At 42.9% G+C, this 7,550-nt stretch overlaps 1 pseudogene; it reads right to left on the reverse strand.

The window, feature by feature from the left end:
* Positions 1 to 5,984: 5,984 nt before the first annotated feature.
* LOC140715582 (large ribosomal subunit protein eL32-like) lies at positions 5,985 to 6,446 on the reverse strand (annotated as a pseudogene).
* Between the last annotated feature and the right edge of the window lie 1,104 nt (positions 6,447 to 7,550).

Here is a 7,550-nt window from a genome sequence, read left to right on the forward strand (position 1 = left end):
TGCTGCGTAGAGCGGTGCCCCACAATAAGTTCTTTAGTTTGTACACAGATCTCCCACCCTGTGTACACCCACCGCATGTCATTTCTGTGGGCTGGAGGAGACCGTGTACCACACGTACCTGGAGTGTGCGAGGCTGCAGCCCCTTTTTGCGTATTTGCGTGGGCTGCTCTCACTATTTTGTATATATTGTATAGCACAGATATTTGTAATAAAGGAATTTTGTAAAAAAATTACATTGAAAAAAGGGGGAAAAAAAGCTCTATAATGAGCCAACCTATAGCCGGGGAAGTGATGACTCCCTCCTGTTAGACTGTAACTAACCTCTGTCTACCACACCCTGCTATCGCAGACACCCATGTACAATATTCCCATCACTTATTATCTGGACCGTGTGAACATACGCCCATTACTGTATAATATTACAGTAATTCTTGAACTACCGTCTTATCAGTATGAACTTGGAAATCTTGTAAATCTTGTAGTTTTTGACTTGTAAATCTTGTACATCTTATTTTTAAGGTAACTTCTAATATTTGTATATTTGTGCACTTGTAATGCTACTGTAATTTCTTTTGGAATCAATGAAGTATCTGTCTAAACACAAAGTACACTGCAGATGCTGGGGTCAAATCAACACGTACAAACAAGCTGGAGGAACTCAGCAGGTCGGGCAGCATCCGTTGACTGCTTGTTTCAAAGTATCTATCTATCTATCCATTTATCTAAAAAATTAGAAATAAAAAAGTAGTGAGGTAGTGTTCATGGGTTCGATGTCAATTCAGAAATTGGATGGTAGCTGTTCCTGAATCGTTGAGTTTATATGTGATTAACATATCTCCTGCATACTCTGGTTCATTGCACGTTCCAAAGAGATGTTGCCTTTTGGTTAATCAGCCACTGTAACTTATCCTCAGTGTGACGGTGTCTGGGTATTAACGGATGTATGTAGAAGAATGGCTGTGGGGGAACAGAGGAGAGAAAGGATTGGTGAGATTTCTGCGAGAGCAGGAGTAGATAGATAGATAGATAGATAGATAGATAGATAGATACTTTATTCATCCCCATGGGGAAATTCAACTTTTTTTCCAATGTCCCATACACTTGTTGTAGCAAAACTAATTACATACAATACTTAACTCAGTAAAAAAAAAATATGATATGCATCTAAATCACTATCTCAAAAAGCATTAATAATAGCTTTTAAAAAGTTCTTAAGTCCTGGCGGTTGAATTGTAAAGCCTAATGGCATTGGGGAGTATTGACCTCTTCATCCTGTCTGAGGAGCATTGCATCGATAGTAACCTGTCGCTGAAACTGCTTCTCTGTCTCTGGATGGTGCTATGTAGAGGATGTTCAGAGTTATCCATAATTGACCGTAGCCTACTCAGCGCCCTTCGCTCAGCTACCGATGTTAAACTCTCCAGTACTTTGCCCACGACAGAGCCCGCCTTCCTTACCAGCTTATTAAGACATGAGGCGTCCCTCTTCTTAATGCAGTGATGCAGTGAGCAAACCATCCTCTATTGTATCTGGGCCATCAAACCCAACAGAGGTGATTGATATGAACACTGGCATTCATCAACACCCGTGAACAAGTCCCAGAAAAAATTCCATCATTAAGGATCTCCACCACGCAGACCATGCTTTCTCCTCACTGCTACTGAGGGAAGGAAGTACAGGAGCCCTAGGTCCCACACCTCCAGCTTCAGGAACAGTCATTACCCTTCAAGCAACAGGCTCCTGAACCAGTATGGATAACTTCACTCACGCCAGTTCTGAACTGATTCCACAAACTGTAGACTCACTTTCAAGGACTGCACAACTCATGTTCTCAGTATTATTAATTAATTAACTTATTTATTTATTATTTGCACAGTTTGTCTTCTTTTGCTCATTGATTGGTCTTTTTTGTGAGTAGCTTTTCATTGATCCTATTGTATTTCTTAGTTCTTTTGTGAATACCTGCAAAACAAAGAGAACTTCATGGCTGTAAATGGTGACACTTCTGCACTTTGGTAATAAATTTACATTGAACATTGACCTTTGAACTCCTCCAGATTGTACCAGTATGGACAATTTACATTCAATGTCTACTTTATTAGGTACCTCCTGTACCTACTAAAGTGGCCACTGAGAGTACACTTCTGCTGCCTCTGCTGCTGTAGACCATCCGCTTCAGGGCTTAATTTGTTGTCTATTCTGAGATGTTGTTCTGCACACCACTGTTGTAACGCGTGGTTAGTTGAGTTCCTGTCGCTTTCCTGTCAGCTTCAACCAGTCTGCCCATTCTCCTCTGACCTCTCTCATTAACAAAGGGCTTTTGCTTCCAGAACCGCTGATCACTAGATGTTTGTGGTTTTGCGCACTGTTCTCTGTAAACTCTAGAGAGATGTGCATGAAAATCCCCGGGGAGCAGCAGTTTCTGAGATAAACCACCCCATCTGGCGACATAGACAGCCAAAGATGATCGCAGTCCATTACATGGTCAGAGACACTTAGATCATGTTTCTTCCCCATTCGGATGTCTGGTCTGAACAACAACTGAACCTCTTGTCCACGTCAGCATGCGTTTATGCATTCAGTTGCTGCCACATGATTGGCTGATTAGATATTTGCATTGTCGGGCAGGTGTGTAGATGTTCCTAATAAAGTGGCCACTGGGTGTATAACAGATTCCTTGATGACATGTTGCATCTCTTTATGCTTTTATGAAAGCAAGGACAATGGCGTGCCTTCTTCATGGTTGCATCTATCTGTTGGACCCAGGAGAGGTCTTCCAAGATGTTGGCATCCAGGAACTTGAAGCTGCACATCTTTTCCACCACAGATCCTTCAACGATGCCACATTCCTTAAGGCTGGTATTATGGATTAACTGCTTGCCCAAGTTCAAGATCCATTTGATTGGCTGTTACATTGTTACTATTTTTAAAAATTTATTGAGGTATAGTGTGGAATCCCAGCAATCACCCGATTTAATGCTAGCCTAATCAGGGGCAATTTACAATGACCAATTAACTGCTTGATGATGTCTGCATGCTTTTATGCATTGGGTTGCTGCCACATGATTGGCTGATTAGATATTATCATTAACGAGCAGGTATGCAGATGTACCTAATAAAGTGGCCACTGAGTGTATAATGGGCCATTAACCCATTAAGGATGTAATGCTGAGGCTTTATAAAGCATTGGTCAGACCACATTTGGAGTATGGTGTGCAGTTTTGGGCCCCCCTGATCTAAGGAAGGTCTTGGCTGACATTGGAGCTGGTCCAGAGGAGATTCACAAGAATGAGCCCTGAAATTAAAGTGTTAATGTATGAGGGGCAACACACACAAAATGCTGGAGGAACTCATCAGGCCAGGCAGCATCTATGGAAAAGAAGGGTTTTGACCCAAAACATCGACTGTACTCTTTTCCATAGATGCTGCCTGGCCTGCTGAGATCCTCCTGCATCTGTAGCTTTTCTCTTGTTTGTAATGTACGAGGAGCATTTGATTGCTCTTGACCTGCATTCACTGGAGTTTAGAGGAATGAGAGGATGGAGGAATCACACTGAAGCCTACTCAATATTGAAAGGCCTAGACAGAGTGGGCGTGGAGAGGATGCTTCCAACAGTGGGAGAGTCTAGGGCCAGAGGGCACAGCCTCAGGATAGAAGAATGTCTCCTTGGAACTGAGATGAGGAATTTCTTTACCCAGAGAGTGGTGAATCTGTGGAATTCATGGTCACATGATGGCTGTGGAAGGCATGTCAATGGGTATGTTTAAAATGGAGGTTGCCAGGTTCCTGATTAGTGAGTGTGTCAAAGGTTAAGGGGAGAAGGCAGAGAATGGGTTTGAAAGAAATATAAATCCACCATGATAGAACAGCAGAGTAGTCTTAATATGCTGAGTGATTCTGCCCCTACAATACCATGCAAAAATCTTTACCCGTGATGGCCTGGGCTGCGTCCACTACTTTTTGTAGGCTTTTCCGCTCAAGGGCATTGGCGTTTCCTTAACAGGCCGTGATGCGGCCAGTCAATATACTCTCCACTACACATCTATAGAAGTTTGTCAGAGTTTTAGATGCCATGCCAAATCTCTGCAAGCTCCGAATGAAGAGGTTTCTTCATAATTGCACATACATGTTGGGCCTAGGACAGGTTCTCCAAAATATTAACACCTAGGATTTGAAAATCCCTTTCTCGTTCAATTCCCTTGCATTGCTCTCTCACGATTGTCCATGCCTCAGTAAAGCAGACAACATAATTAAAGACCCTACTTATCCTGGACATCGTCTCTTCTCCCCTTTCCCATTGGGCAGAAGATACAAAAGCCTGAAAGCACCATCTTCATCATTGTGTGTGTGTGTGTGTGTGTGTGTGTGTGTGTGTGTGTGTGTGTGTGTGTGTGTGTGTGTGTGTGTGTGTGTGTGTGTGTGTGTGTGTGTGTGTGTGTGTGTGTGTGTGTGTGTGTGTGTGTGTGTGTGTGTCCGTCCGTCCGTCCGTCTTCAAGAACATGCCAGGCATAACCCACTGCCATCAGATTTCTAAATGGTTCACGGACCCATGAACACTACCTCACTATTTTGCACTCTTTTTGACTATTTATTAATTTTTATATATAGTTCATGTAATTCAGGGCAACTTTAATGTATTGTACTGTACAGCTGCCACAAAGCAACAAGTTTCACACCATATGTCCGTGATAATAACCCTGATTCTGAATCTGCACCTTAACTGAATACATTACTTTATAAATCTCTCAACATTGCAACATTCTGTCAATACTGCTCTGGAGTGACAACCCCATTACTTATCATTAAAGTTCCCTCCTGACTGAGAGGTGCTTGCGTTTCCCATTGAACCATGACTGATGCACAAATCTGTTATTATAAACCGTGTGAATAAGACCATAAGATTTAGGAGCAGGATAAGATCATCTGGCCCATCGAGTCTGCTCCTCCACTTCATCATGGCTGATCCATAGAACCATAGAACACTACAGCACAGTACAGGCCCTTCAGACCTCCATGTTGTGCCGACCCATATGATCCCTAAAAAAAGTACTAAACCCACACTACCCCATAACCCTCCATTTTTCTTTCATCCATGTGCTTGTCCAAGAGGTTCTTAAATACCCCTAATGTTTTAGCCTCCACCACCATCCCTGGCAAGTCATTCCAGGCACTCACAACCCTCTGTGTAAAAAAACTTACCCCTGATGTCTCCCCTAAACTTCCCTCCCTTAATTTTGTAAATATGACAAACAGAGGGAAATGGACAACATTGTCCATTTCCCTCTCAGCCCCAATCTCCTGCCTTCTCCCCGTATCCCTTCATGCCCTGCCTAATCAAGAACCTATCAACCTCCGCCTTTAATACACCTACTGACTTGGCCTCCACAGCCGCCTGTGGCAACAAATTCCACAGACTCACCACTCACTGGTTAAAGAAATTCCTCCTCATCTCTGTTCTAAAAGGACGCCCCTCTATCCTGAGGCTCTGGCCTCTGATCTTAGACTCGCCTACCACGGGAAACATCCTCTCCACACCCACTCTATCAAGGGCTTTCGACTTGTTCCAGTCAGTACAAGACTCCTCACAAACATCAACTGTTTACTCTTTTCCACAGATGCTGCCTGGCCTGCTGAGTTCCTCCAGCATTTTGTGTGTGCCGCTTTGGATTTCCAGCATGTGTTGATTTTCTCAAGTTCATTCTTTCAATCACAGGATCATTTTTGTGAATCTCCTTTGATCCTTCTCCAATGCCAGCACATCCTTTCTTAGATAGGGGGCCCCAAACTGCTCACAATACTCCAGAGGAGGAAGCGCAAAGCCTTTTGCATTCCTTCCGTGCTTTCTCTCTCAATTCTCTTGCCCTCTCATTATAATTGCTGCCTCTGTAAAGCAGACAGCGTAATCAAACCCTGAGCATTCCCATTCTCCCCTTTCCCATTGGGCAGAAGCCTGCAAGCACATGCTATCTGGCTCAAGGGCAACTTTTTTTTAAATTTTAAACATTTTATTAAAGAATTAGATGTAGTTCAGTGAGAAGGCTATTCATTCTCTTCACTGCGTAACCTGGCATTGGGATTGGTGATCTTGATAGCAAGCTGGGCTGCCCTCTCCACAATTGTCTTGCGGTTTTTGGAAGAGACATTGTGAGCAATCTCAGCACAATATGTCTTGTTGTTGCTCATCATCAGAACCTCCAGCTCCTTCACATTGTGAACCAAGAATTCTTTGACTCCTGAGGGTAACGTGTGCTTGGTCTTCTTGTTGCTGCCATAACCAATGTTTGGCATGAGGATCTGACCCTTAAATCTCCGGTGAACTCTATTGTCAATACCCCTTGGTTTCCGCCAGTTACACGCAATTTTCATGTAGCGATCTGAATGGCGACGGGTGAACTTCTTCCTGCGTTTCTTCACTAGGCTTGGTAAGAGGTCTTAGGGCAGCCATGGTAACTGAGAAGCCTTAATGCAAATAGCAGGGCAACTTCTACCCCACTATTTGATGGTGTCCTGGTCCCATAAGTTGGACTCTTGACCTCAAAATCTACATCATGAGACCATAAGACTATAAGATACAGAAGCAGAATTAGGCCATTTGGCCCATTGAGTCTGTTCCTTCATTTCATCATGGCTGATCTATTTCCCCTCTCAGCCCCAATCTCCTGCTTTCTCGCCGTATCCCTTCATGCCCTAACCAATCAAGAATCTATCAACTTCTGCCTTAAATATATCCAATGACTTGGCCTCCAAAGCTTCCCATGGCAATGAATTCCACAGATTCACCACTCTCTGGCTAAAGAAATTCCTTATTTTATTCATGATCCATGATCTTATTTGATAGCAGAGTAGATCTGAGGGCCCAATTTTCTTCTGCTTCTCTTGGAGCATCATAGTAGCATAGTGGTTAGCGCGTCACTATTAAAGCTCAGGTCATCGGAGTTCAGACTTCAATTCCAGTGTCCTCTGTAAGAGTTTGCATGTCCTTCTTGTGTGTGCATGGGTTTCCTCCGGGTGCTCTGGTTTCCTCTCATGGTCCAAAGCTGTACCAGTTAGTAGGTTGAATGGTCATTGAAAATTGTCTTGTGATCTGGCACATCCTTTCCAAGACCTACTGAATAAGCAGCAGAGCATCCTTTTCGAACAGACTCATTCAGCTCCGTTGTCACAAGGATCGTTACAGAAAATCTTTCCTACTAAATGCAATAAGCGTACACAACAGTTCATCTCTGTGCAACAGGAGAACACATGTCATAGTCTCTGTTTTATTATTTTGTACATTATTATTGTACATGATTGCAAATTATTGCACATTGGTAAATTATTATTATTATGTATAGTATTATTCTATACTTTATTATTAGCTAAGGCTGAACACTGCTAAGTGTGTTTTTAAAGTGTGTTTTGAAAGGTTGAACAAGTTAGGTCTTTATTATTTGGAGCGTAGACGGTTGAGGGGGGACTTGATAGAGGTATTTAAAATTATGAGGGGGATAGATAGAGTTGACGTGGATAGGCTTTTTCCATTGAGAGTAGGGGAGATTCAAACAAGAGG

This window comes from Hemitrygon akajei, chromosome 24, assembly GCF_048418815.1.
Source record: "Hemitrygon akajei chromosome 24, sHemAka1.3, whole genome shotgun sequence".
Taxonomy (NCBI): domain Eukaryota; kingdom Metazoa; phylum Chordata; class Chondrichthyes; order Myliobatiformes; family Dasyatidae; genus Hemitrygon; species Hemitrygon akajei.